This window comes from Colobus angolensis, unplaced genomic scaffold, assembly GCF_000951035.1.
Source record: "Colobus angolensis palliatus isolate OR3802 unplaced genomic scaffold, Cang.pa_1.0 Scaffold6, whole genome shotgun sequence".
Classification (NCBI taxonomy): Eukaryota; Metazoa; Chordata; class Mammalia; order Primates; family Cercopithecidae; genus Colobus; species Colobus angolensis.
Window position 1 is genome coordinate 12,763,334 of NW_012119598.1, and position 6,119 is coordinate 12,769,452.

At 42.3% G+C, this 6,119-nt stretch overlaps 1 protein-coding gene across 1 annotated transcript in view; it reads left to right on the forward strand.

Annotated features, from left to right (window-relative positions):
* The first annotated feature begins 5,814 nt into the window (after window positions 1-5,814).
* The window catches only part of HIVEP1 (human immunodeficiency virus type I enhancer binding protein 1), a 157,367-nt gene continuing 157,062 nt past the window's right edge, over window positions 5,815-6,119 (forward strand). The window contains exon 1 of the mRNA XM_011962695.1: window positions 5,815-5,929. The gene's annotated coding sequence lies outside the window, so the exon portion shown is untranslated. The remainder of the gene's footprint in view (window positions 5,930-6,119) is intronic.

Sequence of the window (6,119 nt, forward strand, 5' to 3'; positions counted from 1 at the left end):
CAAAGTGCTAGGATTATAGGCATGAGCCACTGTGCCTGGCCCATATATACTGTTTTTTTTTCTATACATACATAGCTATGATAAAGTTTAATTTAAAAGGTAGACACAGTTATAAATTAGCAATAACTAACACTAGAACAATTGTAACAATATACTGTAGTAAAAGTCATATATGAATATGGTCTCTCTCTCTCTTAAAATGCTGTAATATTTTAGGACTATGGTTAATGGTGGGTAATTGAAACTATGGAAAGGTGAATTATACATAGATGTGTGCATGTATTTTTTTTCATATGTACGTATATAATTTTTTTAAACCTGAAATCAGGTTATGGTAGACAGGCCATCAGGGTGGGAATTGAATCTGAAAGAAGAGAAACGGAGCTTAAGGAAAAACACTATTTGTTTCAGAACTGTGTTTAGGTCACACCTGCTTTTCCAGATCCCAGCCTGCCACAAATGAGAATATAAAAGAAATCGCAGACTTACCGGGTGGTAGGGTAGCCTAGGGATTTAGGATGTGGTCTTCTCTGCAGACAATCAGGGTCCCTGTGAGGCCAGGTCTAGTTGTACCTTTGGTTTGGTACTTAACCCAAGCCTGAGTTCCTTCATCAGTAACACATGGGTAATGGTGTCTGTAGCAGCAGGTTATTGGTGTTTTTAAAAAATAAACTTCATTTTGGAGTAATTTTAGCTTTACAGAAAATTTGTAAAGATTGTACAGAGAGCCCTGTACATATGCCCTTACTGTTTACTTCATTGTTAACATCTTACATTACCAGGATACATTTGTCAAAAATAAGAAATTGACATTGGGACATCACTATTAACTACACTTCAGACTTTATCTGGATGTCAACAGTTTTTCCATTAATGTCTTCTCTCTATTCCAGGATCCCATCGAGGATCGTGTTAGATTTGGTTGTCAGGTCCTCTCTGGATAAGTCTCCAGAGACTTATTTCAAGGTTTAAAGCATAACACATGTAAAAGCACACTTAGTCTGGTGCGAAACACGTAATAAAGCATTGGTCAACACTGAGGGATCATTGTAACTGTGTGATAGGCACGGTCTTCAGCACTTTTCAAACACCAATTCATCTGATATTCACAGCTATTCTGTGAAGACTCCAATTGCATTTACTTTACAGATCAGAAAATGGAGGCACAGGAAGGTCAAAAAAATAGCCCCAAATTATGCAGCTGGCAGATCTGGGCTTCAACCCAGGCTTGCTGGCTCTTAAGCCCATGCTTTTAGTCACGATGTTGCCTCTTTGTATGTGCATAATATATACTCTTTATTAGTAGGAGACTCTGGAACTGGTAAATTCTCTCTAGGGCAGAAGAATATTACTAAGTAGTTCCCTGTTAGTCACTGAAAATATGCCTGATTTTTAACCTTCTTTAAATAAAATATTATAGCAACTCAAAAAGAAAAGGTAAGGAATGCGGATTGAATAAGCCAGAAGTACATGTTTCATAGTTTTTCTTATAAATCACTTTTTTGAGCCCTTACTCTGCCGTATTTTTTCTTAATTTTTTTTTTTTTGTGTTTTTGGAGAGAGGGTCTCATTCTGTAGCCCAGGCTGGAGTGCAGTGGTGTGATCACAGCTTATTGCAGCCTTGATTTCCCAGGCTCAAGGGATCCTCCCAACTCAGCCTCCTAAGCAGTGGGAACTACGGGTGCACGCCACCATGCCTGGCTAATTTTTGTATTTTTTTAGAGACAGGGTTACCCCATGTTGCCCAGGCTGGTCTCAAACTCCTGGCTCAAGCAATTGGCCCCTCTTAGCCTCCCAAAGTGCAGCGATTACAGGTGTGAACCATTGTGCCTGGCGTTTTCTTAATTTTATACACATATATTCCCTCTTTCCCTCTCTCCTTCCCTCCTCCCTTCTTTCCTTCCATCCATACTACATGTTTAAGCCATGGAACCTCTATCAAAACTAGAGCAGAGAAGAAAGTTTTTTTAAAAATCTAGGAATGAAGATTAAGAGCAAGCAAAAGGCAATGGAGTTTCTGATGAGAATTACGAAAGGCATAAAAGGGGAAGGAATTGGGAGCAGGAAGAAGGGGAGAGGGGGGATGGACTGGGAGCTCTCTAGTCAAGCTCTGCCAGGAACCAGCTGGTGATGCTGTCATTTATTTCATATGACTACTTCTTATACTGGCTTCCCAGTCTATAAAATGAGCAGATCTCCTTTAACTCTGTTATATACAATAACTTTGAGACCAGAAATTTTAAAAAGGATGTTTAAAGAAAAATGCAAAAGCAAGAAAGCAGTTAGGTTGATATGAAAGGCTTAGCAATTAAACTGGAAGGTGAGCAGGCCTCAAACTACAACATTCATTCAACACACATTTATTTCAACACTGTTCTAGGTGCTGGGGAGACAGAGAGGAACAAAGCGTGGCCACTAAACTCACGGCCCTCATAGTCTAGTGGAGGGTTGAGAGATAATAAACATGGAAACCAATAAGGTAAGTGTAGACTGTGCGATTTTATAAAGGAAATTAATGGAAGGATGAGGCGGAGACTATGGGTTAGGGAAGGGGGTATCCACACTTGAGATAGGACAGATCATGTTTAATTTACCTGTGTTCAGATTGTGATTACAATGGGGAAAATAGGACCCTTAAATCCTTCGGCAATCGACAAAATCACTTTACTTATAGCGCAATAAAGGTGTGCACCAAGACAGCTTTCCACAGGAAGTTTGAGAACCATTTTACTAAAAATGTGAAAGAATATTTACACAAGTTATTTAGGAGTAATTCTTCATGGAAATAAGAAAGTCTAGAATGAAGTATTTCAGCTCCTCCTCAAGCAACTGACAAGCCCCTTTCCTAGGCTGGCATCAACTCTATCTACAATTCTGTGTAAATATACTCTTGGTATCTGCTATGAACTGATTTGTTCCCCCAGCATGCCAATTGATATGTTGAAGCCCTAACCCCCAATGTGACTGTAGCTGGAGATAGAGTCTTTAGGAGGTAATTAAGGTTAAATTAGGTAATAAGGGTGGGGTCCTGATCTAATGGGATTAGCGGCCTTAAAAGAAGAGACACCAAAGAGCCAGTGTGCACATTCTCTCTCTCCCTCTCTCTCTTTTCCTCCCTCTCTCTGTACATGCACTACATCTGGGAAAGGCCATGTGAGGACACAGAGAGAAGGTGGCAATCTACAAGCCAAGAAGAGAGGCCTCAGAGAAAGCCAAACTTGCTGATGCCTTGATCTTGAACTCCCAGCCTCTAGAACTGTGGGACACGGTATTAGCTCAGGGCCCACTGTAATAAAAATACCACCTTGCTAGATTACAGATAAGGTTGGGTCATTTTCATTGAATGCTATTCTTCTTCTAGGGTTCCTCAGTATGCCGCTTGTGGACATAGCTTATGAGGAATTCTTTCAGGAACTGCAAGTATCAATCACATCTAGTTTTCTTTCCCCTCTTTACAGATAGTACACCAAATAATACCCATTAAACTGTCATTACTTGTCATTGAAAGAGAGGCTTTTCAATGAGACGTGGTCTCCTCTAATAGCCTGTCTCCTACAGGTAACAGTATCAGTACCGGCATAAATGTGAATTAAATCATCTTTCTAAAAACTAGACATGGCTAAAATTAAAGACATTTTATCCTCTTTCCCCTAAGCCTCATAGCATGCCAGGATGACCGTCATTTTCATGACACATTGAAATTTGAAAAACTTTTTAAAATTCCCTTTTCTTATTTGCTCCATTGATGTAGAATATTATAAAGTTATTGAAATCTGGTTTTCACAAAATATAATCTTTAAACTTTGAGCATCTGAATATTTTCTTGATCCCCATCATAGCTCTATCATTTACCAGCTCTGTAGCTCCTGGAAGACTATGTAGTATTTCTAAGCCTCAGTTGCTTCATCTACAGTGTGGGTTTATGGCAGGGATGCAATGAGTTCATATAGGAAAACATGGCAAGTCGTAAGCTCTCGATAACTGTTAATCACTACCACTACCATTATTACAACTGCTAATGTTACTGCAGTTTTTGTAACCAGCCTCCATATTGATCCTAAATCCATCAGTAACAATAACTGTCCTTAAAAAGACCATTCTGAGGCCAGATGTCTCCAAACGGCTACCAACTGTTTGTAATATCATGTCTTAATTCTTTCCAAATGATGACTGAGTAGGCTCTTCTCTGGTTGCCTGTTGCCTGCGCATTCTATCTTCCTAGTTCATTACCAGAGAACCCATCCTTCCCATTGGCCCTGGGGCAATGCAGGTGTACACCTCTCATCTGTGTATATATATATATATATATTTTTTTTTTTTTTTTTGAGACAGAGTCTGGCTCTGTCGCCTAGGCTGGAATGCAGTGGCGCGATCTCGGCTCACTGCAAACTCTACCTCCCGCGTTCACGCCATTGTCCTGCCTCAGCCTCCGAATAGCTGGGACTACAGGTGTCCGCAACCACGCCCGGCTAATTTTTGTATTTTTAGTAGAGACGGGGTTTCACCATGTTATCCAGGATGGTCTCGATCTCCTGACCTTGTGATCCGCCCGCCTCGGCCTCCCAAAGTGCTGGGATTACAGATATGAGCCTCTGCGCCTGGCCCTGAGTATAATTATTAATACCTTCCCTTTCATTCTCAAAAGTGTCCTGGTGTGGGTGTTACTTGTTTCCCATTTGCTTAGACTTTCTGCTCTCGGTGGAAAACCATCACACTCAGTTCACTTGCTCTCACCTTCCAGTTATTTCCTTCCTCTAGAATGCTGTACTTCCACCACTGCCAAATCGTGAACTTTCTCTCCTTCAATATCCCACTGAGAACTCACCCTCAGGATGGGACTCTGCTCACCCTGTCTTCTGCTCAAGCAGAAGCCTCTCAGCGATCATGTAAATAACTGTATAACTTTAATTGGCTCTGTTTATAAGCCTTTTATATCTTTTATTTCCCTCTAGGTATTTTTCCATGTGTTTATCCTGTCTCCATTAATTTGTAATCTCCCAGAGGGCAAGGCCTGAACACAAGCTTCTGTTGGTGTAAAGTGGAGGCACAGGTAAGCCTGCTTGCTAGACACTGCCATCCTTTTTTATTACTAATCTGTTAAAAAAAAATCCTTTGTAGTGCTTTGTTAGTGATGGTCCCGAGACTGCTAACCTAATGAAAAACTATATCCAGTGTCTGCTAGTGTCCAAACAAGAGAAAATCAACAGTTACAAGCTTTCCATAATGTGAGGGGAAAGGTGTGCGGATATTTTGACCCATAAGGGAATTTATGGTGTATGTGAAGCATGTTATAGAATTTGTTGCCTTTAGAGGTTTATTCTTGTCTCTTCAAGGCTGCAGGACTGTCTCAGAAGGGAAGTAATATTTACCTTCCAAACTGAGATCTAAAACCCGAACAAAGCCTCAGGAAACATACTCCACCACCATCTTACAAGTTTGTGCTACGGGTGGAGGGAAAAGGAATCTAATGTAGGAGGCCTCCCTCTGTGCGTCTAACAGGAAAGACCACATGGTGCAAGTCTCCAGGATCACTAGAGGGGTATTGTTCATTTCAGTCCAGGTAGCAACGGAAAGCCTGTGCAAATGTTCCTCTTTCATTGCGGGGCTAAGGAGTGTGGGTCCTTTGCCGCGACTACCTGCTTGCCTCTCTCAGAACCTGCATATGAAGTGCGGAAGATCTGTCTATCTTCTCAGCGGCGCAGAGCCCAAGGTAGAAACCGATGGAGGCGGTGCGCTAGATAACATCAAAGCCCCGGGCAGGGGCCAGAAAGGGGGGCACAGGCAGCCCGGGGAATGAAGCGCCTCCCTCTAGCATTTCCTCTCACGCCCACTTCCAACCTAGGAGGCTTTTGGTTTCTGCTTTTGTTGTTTTTAAAATTAAAAGTTAAACCCAGGAAGCTTTGGATCAGACTTTTGCGTTGCAGTTCGGGTAAGTTTTTCTCTCGGTTCTTTTGTCTGACGCCTGGCTTGGGAAGAGCCTGGGCGTGGGGCAGAGTTTGGCAGGGCGTGCGGGGAAGGTTTTGTCGCCGGGTCGTCCAGAGGAGGAGGGGATTCGGCCGGTGGACGGGAAAGCCCAGCACGCGCGGAGGGCGGAGGGCGGAGGGCCGAGGGGAGGGACG